Raw genomic sequence first — 12936 nt, 5'->3', positions numbered from 1 at the left:
CCTGCCTCGGGCATGGATGTGTGTGATGTCCTTAGGTTAGTTAGGTTTAAATAGTTCTAAATTCTAGGGGACTGATGACCTTAGAAGTTAAGTCCCATAGTCCTCAGAGCCATTTTTCGTTGTTGAGAAGCCCGCCATATGGGTCCCATTCTGCACCTTGTGAATCGATTTCCGCTTCGTCAGCAGTATCCAATAAGAAATCGTCCTCATTGCCATCCATAGCACTGGAAATCCCACACTTCGTGAAGGATTTGAACACTGTTTCCGAAAATTTTTCGCCGCTCATCATCCAACAGTTCACGCATATGGTCTTTGTATGCTTTATTCAGAGAGACGTCTAAAGGTTGTAGCACTGAAGTCAAACCACTCTGTATGACAGCAAGCTTTGTATTGTTTTGTACTGTGTGATTTTTGGTATTCTCAGTTATGTGACTGCGAAACATATCCCACACCAACAAACTTGGTGGATTTCGAAGAGTTGCCTTGGTCACACACTTTTCATCTACAATTATACTCAGTTCTCGTCCATTCATCACTTTTTGTGAAAATGCACAAAAATGCCTGGTGGAAATTTTATTCTAGGAATGGTTTTCCGCTTGAAAATGACCATAGCTTATAACTTTGTTCCATCTGCAACGCATGTTAATACTATTGTAAACTTAGTCTTCTCGTAGCCTGTTCTTCTGACTTGAACAGTTTTTACGCCTTTTGTTTAAACAGTTTCATTGCTTATCATATCGAAGTCCATTGGTGTTCCATCCATATTTGCAACATGAAATAGTGAAAACTGTTATTTTTGCCTCATGCGAATAAAACACTTGCGAGAACTCGTTACTTTGTGGTCAAGACCTTTTGTAACTTCTGAGCAATTTTTGTTTTCTGCGGTGTTACCAGAGTTTTTCTGTTCATGTAACGACTACACCAAAATACTGTTACTGTAAATTCTTGGGCGTGCTCTGGCTTGGCTCGTGCCCACTTCGCTGCTTAAGTCCTAGTCATATTTCCTGTTACAGCATAACAATTCTGACTCTGTTCTTGTACCCATTCTTCAACACTATTTACTAAATCTGGCAAGAAAGCTATTCCCCTCTTCATAAAACACTTTTCATCGGCATTTTTAATAGCATCTTCATTCTTTCGCCAATCTCTTCTCTGTTATATCGAAACCCCTTGTTGAAACACGGTTGTCCACTTCTTCAGCCTGTTTTTCGACCTTTAATTTGAATTTTTGTTCATATTTGCGTCTGTTTGCTGGTTTCACCATTAGGTACATACGTTACAAATTTTGGGCCGATTACACGTACAGTACAAACTGTTTGAACACGCAACATAATAGTGAAAAGTGGTATTTTTGCCTCATGCCTCATATGACTTCGTTATTCGGCACGTGCTTCTACGGGCGACATTATAACATTGCTGAAGATTGCTTTTGCTTTAAGACGTGAGCAACCGTACCAGTTATTTAATGGCACAGAGCGGGTACGTCCGCAAAACTAAACAGCCTATACGACGCTTACATAAATACTCAAGGTCATTACCCGAATCTGTGCACGTATTATTAACAAGGTGATCACTGTTCTAAACTAAATTTGCACGCCGTTGATGGGGATCGTCTTATAGGACGGGCATATGGTAAAACTATACATCTCTGACGAAAATTTATACTTCGTCTTATCTGAAGGTCGTCTTATCCACCGAAATATATGGTAGGTGTACTGACAGACAAATGATAACAATTTCAGAAAAAAATGGAGCATTTATTCAAGAGAAAAAGCTTCACAGATTGAACAAATCGATAACGCCTTGGTCCACCTTCTCCCCTTATGCAAGCGGTTATACTGCTTGGCATACAAGGACACAGTTGGTTGATGTCCTCCCGAGAAATATTGAGCCAAATTCTGTCCAATTAGCGCGTTAGATCGTCAGAATCTCGAGCTGGTTTGAGGGCCTGCCCATGGTACCCCCAAACTTTCTCAACTAAGGATAGATCCGGCACACTGCTGGCCAAGCTCGGGTGATAAGCACAAAGACAAGCACTACGAAGTCTCGACACGTGTGAGCGGCCAGTATCTTGCTGAAATGCAAGGCCAGGATCACTTCTACATCTACATACAGGGCATGAAGAGCAAAATTGGTTCAAATGGCTCTGAGCGCTATGGGACTTAATTGCTGAGGTCATCAGTCCACTAGAACTTAGAACTACTTAAACGTAACTAACCTAAGGACATCACACACATCCATGCCCGAGGCAGGATTCGAACGTGCGACCGTAGCGGTCACGCGGCTCCAGACTTTAGCGCCTAGAACCGCTCGGCCACTCAGGCCGGCCACGAAGAGCAACAAAACTGGGCGTAGAGCATCGTCGACGTACAGCTGTGCTGTAAGGGTGACGCCGATTACGATCAATGTGATGATAATGTTTGTTATGTGGAGCGCTCAACTGCGTTGTCATCAGCGACGGTACAAAGTCTCAGTTTTTACACAGTCCGATTTTTAACGCAGTCCAATCTGGCCACTGTCACACATGATGATGATGATGACGAAATGATGAGGACAACACAAACACCCAGTTCCCGGGCAGAGAAAATCCCCAATCGGGCTGGGAATCGAACCCGTGACTCCGTGATCTAGAGGCAGCAACGCTAGGCACTAGACCACGAGCTGCGGACGACAATCAATGTGGTCCTGCTATGAAAATATATGACAGCCCAGGTTTTTACACTACTGGCCATTAAAATTGCTACACCACGAAGGTGCCGTGATACAGACGCGAAGTTTAACCGACAGGAAGAAGATGCTGTGATATGCTAATGATTAGCTTTTCAGAGCATTCACACAAGGTTGGCGCTGGTGGCGACACCTACAACGTGCTGACATGAGGAAAGTTTCCAACCGATTTCTCATACACAATCAGCAGTTGAACGGCGTTGCCTGTGAAACGTTGTTGTGATGCCTCGTGTTAAGGAGGAGAAATGCGTACCATCACGTTTCCGACTTTGATAAAGGTCGGATTGTAGCCTATCGCGATTGCGGTTTATCGTATCGCGACATTGCTGCTCGCGTTGGTCGAGATCCAATGACTGTTAGCAGAATCGGTGGGTTCAGGAGGGTAATACGGAAACGCCGTGCTGCATCTCAACGGCCTTGGATCACTAGCAGTCGAGATGACAGGCATATTATCCGCATGGCTGTAACGGATCATGCAGCCACGTCTCGATCCCTGAGTCAACACATGGGGACGTCTGCAAGACAACAACCATCTGCACGAACAGTTCGACGACGTTTGCAGCAGCATGGTCCATCAGCTCGGAGACCATGGCTGTGGTTACCCTTGACGCTGCGTCACAGAGAGGTGCTCCTGCGATGGTGTACTCAACGACGAACCTGAGTGCACGAATGGCAAAACGTCATTTTCTCGGATGAATCCAGGTTATGTTTACAGCATCATGATGGTCTCATCCGTGTTTGGCGACATCGCGGCGAACGCACGTTGGAAGCGTGTATTCGTCATCGCCATACTGGCGTATCACCCGACGTGATGGTATGGGGTGCCATTGGTTACACGTCTCGGTTACCTCTTGTTCGCATTGACGGCACTTTGAACAGTGGACGTTACATTTCTGATGTGTTACGGCCCGTGATCTACCCTTCATTCGATCCCTGCAGAACCCTACATTTCAGCAGGATAATGCACGACCATATGCTGCAGTTCCAGTACGGGACTTTCTGGATACAGAAAATGTTCGACTGCTACCCGGGCCAGCACATTCTACGGATCTCTCACCAATTGAAAACGTCTGGTCAATGGTGGCCGAGCAACAGGCTCGTCACAATACGCCAGTCACTACCCTTGATGAACTGTGGTATAGTGTTGAAACTGCATGGGCAGCTATACCTGTACACGCCATCCAAGCTCTGTTTGACTCAATGCCCAAGCGTATCAAGGCCGTTGTTACGCCCAAAGGTGATTGTTATGGGTACTGATTTCTCAGGATCTATGCACCCAAATTGCGTGAAAATTTAATCACATGTCAGGTCTAGTATAACATATTTGTCCAATGAATACCCGTTTATCATTTGCATTTATTGTTGGTGTAGCAATTTTAATGGCCAGTAGTGTAGTCCTGGTTGTCGGGTGCTTTGGCGGGAGAGATTAGATAGGTACTCCATCGCTTTTATAGGCTGTCTCTAGACACGTCGTCGCTGGACATCGAAGCGAGACTCATCACTGAAGGCAATTCTACTTCAGCCAATGAGATCCCAGGCCGAACCGTTCCTAGAACACAAGTCTGATACCGCGTTGATATACTAATAGATCGGGAGAATTCATGGTGTGCCCTTGTGCACGTTCTATCAGTATAGCTCCTCTGCTGTTATTGTCACGCCTCGATGTCGACCACACTTATTGCGCTGGTTCCATACAAACGACTTGCGAATACTCACCGCCTCACTACCGTGACGTAGTCAGCGGTGAAGAGACTAGTGACCGGTCGGTAACACCTATACACCATCTACAAAGCTGTAAAGCGACTAGCGTGCTCGGTTGAAGGGGGTAACTAACCCGACTGCATGAAAAAAAAAAGACTGAAGCACTCAGAAGACAGAAACGGATGTCAGTGTAATATCGCACACGTACGCAGTTTTGGCCGGTATGTAAACGATTAGAGTTGCAGTTCTCTGTGCCAGGTGCAACGGCCATCAGAGTGCATTAGTTTCATTCGTGTTTAGTGTTGTTACCAGGTCTGGTGGGATATGTAAGGGACGTGAATAACGTTCTATGTCGAGTGACCATTATGCCACGTACTAGTGTGAGACAGCGCTATGAACGCATGACAGAAAAGGCTTTGGGCCGACTGGACGAATCGTGCAATATCCAGATTTGTGGGGCATTCTGATGCGAGAGTGTCGCAAACGCTGGACTACACGGGAAGGTGACAGCAGTCATACTCGTCGCTAAGATTCCGAGCAACCAGGTCTGCGCACCACCAGGAACAATCGCTGTATTGTGTACCAAACACACAGCTGTGGCAGCCAGCCGAAAGCAAGTACGACGGCGTGACGAAACGTCATGTCTCCGACTTCTTATGTGATAACTCTTCAGGCTTTTTAAAGACAACGCACATTATTAATATTCTACATCTTTATTCTTCATGTCTACAGATTTACTTCTCAGCGTAGTCACCCTGCGACGAACACTTCTCTCCCAGCGAGAGACCAGTTTGTTGATAACGCCACTGTAGAATGTTTGATTTTGTTGACGGAGCCACAACTTCACCTCTGCTCGCATCACTTCATCACTATTGAGGTGAAGTCCTCGAAGGTGTTCTACAAGTTTTGAAAAGGGTGGAAACCGGATGGGCCTAAGTCGGCACTGTATGGACGATAATCGTTGACAGTGAACCCAAGGCGTCAGATTGTTTCAGATGTCGCACAATACTGATGTCGATACAATTATCGCAGTAAACAGCTTTCATTCTTCTATGGATTTCAATGGATGGCAGGTTATCTGGGGTTAAAAGCCCGATTACAGCACTCTGTTTCTCACACACGGACATAGTTACGTGACACAGCGCCATGTTACACCCTACAATTCGGAGCCATCTAGCGGCAGAGGGTTGAAACTTGGATCTGCGAAACTGGAAAGTCGTCATGTGCACGGCTTGTAATGCGCCAACCGATAATGAGAAAAGAATAAAAACTTGACATGCGCATGGCATGTAAAACTCTTCTCTCCTCCCGAACAGGCCATGAAGGCCCAACTGTACTGACCGGCCGCCGTGTCATCCTCAGCCCATAGACGACACTGGATGCAGATATGGTGGGCCATGTAGTCAGCACACCCCTCTCCCGGCCGTATGTCAGTTTCAGAGACCAGAGCCGCTACTTCTCAAGTAGCTGCTCAGTTTGCCTCACAAGTTCTGAGTGCACACCGCTTGCCAACAGCGCTCGGCAGACCGGACGGTCACCCATCCAAGTGCTAACCCATCTCGACAGCGCTTAACTTCAGTGATCTGACGGGAGCCGGTGTTACCTCTGCTGCAAGGCCGTTGGCATAACATGTAATGCGCCAACCGATAATGAGAAAAGAATAAAAAATTGGGAGGCATCACTTTTCAGCATAGCCTCATGGTAGGCTCAATGCAACATTCCTTGTCATCCCACACGACAGGTCAGAGACTTGCAGTATTGGGACTAGGGAATTAGCGCCCCACGCATAGGGTGTCGTCAACACCATGGAGTATTGCCGTGAGCGGCAAACATCGACCACTGATGAATAGTTTTGCACTGCGTTTTGCAATGAACCACTTTTCTTGCACTATTCTAGATGATTACCTTTGGTGAGAATGGCGGTGACCGTAGAAGTCCTATTCTTCCAGTGTTTTCGAGGGACCTACCGTTGTTACTGCTGTGGTCACGGAGTGGTCAGCCATCGGGTATGACTCGAGCTTACAGCTGGTGCTAATTGAGGGAACTCTGATGGCAAAATGGTACGTCATGGGAATTTTGGTTCCTCCTTTATTACCTCTCTTGCGAGAGTAGAGTGGTCCCCTTTTTCAACAGGACAGTGCACATTGACAGTTGGCACGAGTCTCTATGAAAAGGCTGCATGGCACTGAGGTCCTCCTGTTGGCAATAAGATCCCCAGATTTGTCCCTGATAAGAGGTTTATGCATCTCGGACGTCAAATCCCTCCCAGTGCCACTATCTAGCATGTCAAGGCTCCGTTGCAGAAGCGATGGGGGACCTTGCCTCAGGACAGAGGGCAAGGTTTTTTGACACTTTTGCCAATCCAGTAAATGCATGCAACAGCGCCAGAGGAGGCACAACGTCACCGTGACGCCCAAGTTCTTTGTAAATTTGACTCCATTTTGTAATCACTAACATAACATCACATACCTCTCAACTAGTGAATTTTTATTTCGTTCCCTACTTCCCTGCTGATGCTTCACTTTTTTTGTGAGGCATTGTACTCTGTGAGTAGGTGAGCTTAGTAAGCTTATTGCAATGAGTTCCTCGAAGTACGGGGCGCAGCCCACGGTCTATGAGTGGCTACGGCCGGTGCCGTTAGAGCCACGTGCAAGGCGGCAGACGATGGCTAGACGCACCTCTGAGCCGCGTGCCGCTCACATTGCGTCGTCGCCGAGAGGATGCTGCGTGTCCGGCGAAAGCCTCTTCGGATGACACGGCGCGTTCTTGCGCAACACCAGCCGTCGTCCTCGACTAACGGCCTCCTGTCAGTATTTATAAAAGACCTTCGTCCCTGGTGACCTTTCGGTAGCACCTGAGGCTGTCGTACCAACATGGGTCCGGTGAATCCACCGGACAGCGACTTCTCTGCCCTCACTATCACTTGCAAACTCCGCTCGATATTACTCTACAAGGCGTACTGGTGAACAACATCCTTTCTGGTAACGAAGAGTGTAGCAGCATTGAAAGACATTTTGATCTTGAATATCTGGCAGTCTGGGTAGCCATAAGTCACCACAACCAGATACAAAAACAGAAATAAGTAGGTAACCAACGGATGAGAAGAGTCGAACTCGCTCGACCAACGACGAGGGAGTTCATAGTGAAGTCAAGTGTAGAGTCGGCGGAGGCTGTAAAAACCGCCGTAGGAGTGGGAAAGTTGTACACCCCATTGCAAACAAGTGAATAGGCCTTTACTTGTCATGGAGACTGTTGAAGTGGTGTCCTACACCGATATGGCAAAAGTAACTGTTTGCGTCCATTTTTCATGGCTTTATGCAGGATGTGTTACATATCAAGCTACTTTTATGCAATCTGAAGATGCTTAGAAAGGATGAAACAAGTCACTGATATTGAATAATTTCGGAACCAAAACTGTTTTTATTCTGAAACGCTTAGCCTTCTGACTGGTTTCATGCGGCCCATCGTCTGTGCCAACCTTTTAAACTCAGAGTACCACTTGCAACGTACGTCTTCAATTATTTGTTGGATGTATCCAATCTCTGACTTTCTCTACAGTTTTTACCTTCTACAGTCCCTCTAATACCATGGAAGTTAATCCATGATATCTTAACAGAGGTCCTAAAATCTTCTTCTTGTCAGTGCTTTCCAAATACTTCTTTCCTCCCGATTCTGAGGAAAAGCTCCTCATTCCTTACCTAATCAGTTTACCTAATTTTCAACATTCTGCTGAAGCACAACATCTCAAATACTTCGATTCTCTCATGTTCCTGTTTTCCCCATAGCCCACATTTCTATCATACAATGCTGCGCGATAACGGTACATTCTCTGAAATTTCTCCTCATATTAAGGCCTATGTCTGATACTAATAGACTTCTCTTGGCCAGAAATGTTCTTTTTCCAGTGCTAGTCTGCTTTTCATTTCCTCCTCTCTCCTTCCGTCATTGGTTATTTTGGTGCCTAGGTAGCAGAATTCCTTAACTTCATCTACTTCGTGGCCATCGATCTTGATATTAAGTTTCTCGCTGTTCTCATTTCTGCTACTTCTCATTACTTTTGCCTTTATTCGATTTACTCTCGATCCATGTTCTGTGCTCATTAGACTATTCGTTTCATTCAGCAGATGATGTAATTCTTCTTCATTTACACTGTGGGCAACAATGTAGTCAACGATCTTATTACTGATATCGTTTCATCTTGAAATTTAATTCCACTCATGCACTTTTATTTCATCTCCGTTATTGCTTCTTCGATGTACAGATTAAACAATAGGGGCGAAAGACTACATTCTTATTTTAATCCGAGCACTTTGTTCTTGGTCTTCCACTCTTATTATTCTCTCTTGGCTCTTGTAAATGTGTATATTACCTGTTCTCTCTATAGCTTACCCTTGTTTTCATCAGAATTTTGAACATCTTGCATCATTTAACATTGTCGAACGCTTTTTCCAGATCGACGAATCCTATGAACGAGCGTTGATTTTTCTTTAGAGTTGCTTCCATTAGCAATCGCAGCATCAGAACTGCCTCCTGATGCCTTTACCTTTCCTAAAGCCGAACTGATCATCGCCTAACAGATCCTCAATTTTCTTTTCCATTCTTCTGTACATTATCCTTGTCCTCAACTTCGATGCATGAGCTGTTAAGATGATTGTGCGGTAAATGTAGCACTTGGCAGCTCTTGAAGTCTTTGTAATTGCGTGGATGATGTTTAGCCGAAAACTCGGTATGTCACCAGACTCATACATTCTACACACCAAATTGTATAGTCCTTTTGTTGCTACTTCGCACAATGATTTTAGAAATTATGATAGTATGTTATCTACTCCTTCTGCCTTATTTGATCTTAAGTCTTCCAAAGCTCTTTTAAATTCCGGTCCAGATCCTCTATCTCTTCCTTATCGACTCCTGTTTCTTCTTGTTTTTCGATATCTTCACATTTTTCTGCAGCTATGATTCCTTAGCTTCCATGCGCTTCCTATTTATTTCGTTCCTAAGTGACTTGTATTTCTGTATTTCTGAATTTCTCTGAGCCTTTCTGTACTTCCTTCTTTCATAGATCAAATAAAGTACCACCAGATACACAACAAGAAGTAAGCGGATAACTGATGGATGAAAAGAACTGAAATCGCTAGGCCAATGGCAAGTGAGTTCATACCAAAGCAAAGACTAGAAGGTGGTGGAAGTGTGGGATGGTGTACAGACGGCCGTAGGAAAGCTGGACACTCCGTTGCAAAATAGTGATGAAACGTTCTTATCATGTTAATATCCGCTCTAGTTGTACTTGACTGGTTCGACTTTCTCATACCCAGTCAAGCACCTGAAATTGTGATTCAGATCCTGAAACTCGGGTCGTATGTACGATTTTTCAAATCAAGGATTCATCATGTACAAATGGAGCTGATTTATTCATCACGAGAAATTTTATTAACAGTTGTAGATGTCCCGCAAAGAGTGTATTACGCTAGTGAAGAAACCGTTGTCCGTCTTGAAGACCCTTGAGAATGTGTCGTACACCGACATGGCAAGTCCGAATCCTAATGTGGAAGGTATTTTCTTCCCCAGTATTTGGCAGGCTAGAGGATAAGTGGTGTACACGCACGGTTCTGGACTACCCCTGCAGTGTGTCATGGAATAAGGGCACGTGGAACTATTGACTGATGACCCGAAGGGGAGTTTAGGCCTCTTTAGATTTAATATACTGGATGTCCCACAACTTGCACCGAACGACAGTCTTATTCATATTCCATAGAGTTTCCGGATTGTAGTCGGGCAACGTCGACTACTTGCCAAGATATGTCGTCTGACAACCATTCAGACATCTTCAGGTGAGTGTTTTGCATTGGAGATTGCTAGTTCACATCTCTAACTTTATACGAAAAATTGGCCTTGAGATTCGTGTGTAAAGGCAGCCACTACATAAGCGACCTCTGACGAGTTTCGCGCACTCTTCGACTAATTTTCAATTTACGGTGCGCAGGCGCGTGCATAATGTTGATACTACATGTGTGCTGTCTGTTGGAATGCGCACTCGCAGAGTTACAATTCATATGCTACACTTGATAAAATTAATTGTTGCTAGACTTGTCATAAGTCATAAAATGTTTTATTTCGGAAGAAATTAAATAAATCACCGGTTCCCACGTCTTATCCAGTTGAAAGCAGGCGTCACGATCAGTATCTTGCTCTAAATGAATTTCCACTGATTCTTAATAACTGAGTACCACAAGGGTCTCGTCGAAGTCAAGAGTTCCGTGTCAGAATAATCTATGGAATGTCCTGTAGAGATACAATGCTCGGCTACGGCTGAATTGCTGAGCTGCGAAAGGCGAGTGTGGTGTCTATGTTGATCGCATATTTCACACACTGTCCACGTTGTCTGATTATGTAGACTTTGCCACACTGGAAAGGTATTCAGTAGAGTCCAGCCTCCCCTATCCCAGATCGTCCTTTGCCGAACCGAGAAGAGTACAACTCTTTGTAAGTGGGCGGAAGATTACTCTGACGTGATGTTTCCTTAGGATTCTGCCTAATTTCTGTGACATATTGCCGACGTGCGGGAGGAACCCCCCGGACTCTAACCTCTCCTTCTCCTCTTACACTTGTGGCTAGTTCCTTCCTCCTTAAAGCTATACTGATTTGATGTGGAGAATATCCATTATCTTTGACGATTGTGGGTGTTCTGGCTCCTTTATAAGGCTGTCTCCATCAGGCACAACATGTGCCCGGTGCAGCAACGTTCGAAGGACACCCATAATTAGTGATAGAAAATTGGAAACTTGTGGTAAGTTCCATGGGACCAAATTGCTGAGGTCACCGTTTCCTAGGCTTACACACTAATTACACTAATTTAAACTATCTTACGCTAAGGACAACACACACACCCATGCTCGAGGGAGGACTCGAACCTCCGAAGGGGGGAGCCGCGCGAACCGTGGCAAGACGCCTAAGACTGCGAGGCTACCCCGCGTGGCAATCAGTGATGGGTGGTAGCAGTTAGACAACTGCTAATGAAAGTCTGTTTACGTGGGCTTTCGGTAAACGGAATGCCACGGTTCCCTTCTCCGTTTCCATAGTAAATTTTATTTTCTCCTGGACAGAAATCAGATGCTGCAGAAAGCAGGACTCCTTCATCGTAAGCCCACCCACACCTGTGTTTGCAAGCGTCTAGATCCACCATGCATGGAATACTCTTTACGCTGGGAAAATATCGAGAACCACTGTCTTATTCCTAGTGTGAACTCATGACTGGCTGCCAGTTCCTTCGGTTTTTGCGAAAAGCTGCTCGATAAATGGAAGTTCAAATTCTCGGTACGTTGTAAACCTATTTGTTACTCTGCAAGCTCTGTGTTTTCCTTCACGATTCAAGTCGTTTCCTATTAAACAGTTTTATTTTCTCAGTGCACGTGGAGAGGAAGGCACATACATATTATTCTTTAACATAGGGTGTAACAAAAAGGCGAGGCCAAACTTCCATTTTGCTACACTTTATAAATACTAGAGGGCGAGTTGTTTTCAGTTGCAAAGGGCACTGTCGACAGTGGCATGACACAGTCTATCGTACCCCTTAAGTATCGCTGGTTCTTCAGAACATTCGAGGCTGAGCGCGCCTTTTCCAGCAGGAGACACTGTCGCCTCTATGCGACGTGAGGGCAGTAGCTCAGATTTCCTGTGGAGCGGTTGTTACCAGTTAACTCGCACCAAAAGTTTGATTTTAGTGGTTGACAAAATACTTGTTTGGAGATTTTACAACGAATGGTAGGAGAACAGCAAGTGATTAATCGGCTTACTCGTGGACGAAGCGCATAATTACACACGAAAACAACGGACTAATCGGTTATCATCATTCTTGGACAGCATCATACGGTGGCTGGTTGCGTTATTACCTGACAATTATTCAGGCTACCATGAGTTGTCGTTGCATGATTAATTTGGAAAAGCGATGCAACGAGAAAATTAAATCTGAAATCGGAATTAAATTTAGCTGGTAGTGAGCATAGTTGGGTCTACCCAACGTTAGAAGGTACACTCTAAGACACACCGCAAATGAATTATCCTAATGGGACGGAAATTGATATAAGGACAGACAAAGAAGTGATTACTATTTCAGAAAATTATATCATTTATCCTAGATAAAGAGATTCAGAAATTGAGCGGATCAATAACGCATTGGTCCACCTCCGGCTCTTATGCTCGTAGTTATACGGCTTGGCATTGACTGATGGAGTTTTGGGTGTCCTCCTGGGGTATATCGTTCCAAATTGTGTCCAGTCGAAACGTTAGGTCTTAAAAATGCCGAGCTGGTTGGAATGCGTTTTCCATAATGCTCCACACATTCTCATCTGGAGATAGATCCGGCTACCTTTCTGACCAAGGTAGGTTTTGGCAAACAAGAGGTTAAAGAGTAGAAACTATCGCCATGGGCGGGCACGCATTACATTTCCCGGAATGAAAGTCCAGGGTGAGTTGCCATGAAGAGCAATACGGCGCGTAAGATATCGTCGACGC

Source organism: Schistocerca americana, chromosome 8 (assembly GCF_021461395.2).
Source record: "Schistocerca americana isolate TAMUIC-IGC-003095 chromosome 8, iqSchAmer2.1, whole genome shotgun sequence".
NCBI lineage: Eukaryota > Metazoa > Arthropoda > Insecta > Orthoptera > Acrididae > Schistocerca > Schistocerca americana.
The sequence above is the reverse complement of the archived record's forward strand: the minus strand, read 5'-3'. Positions refer to the sequence as shown.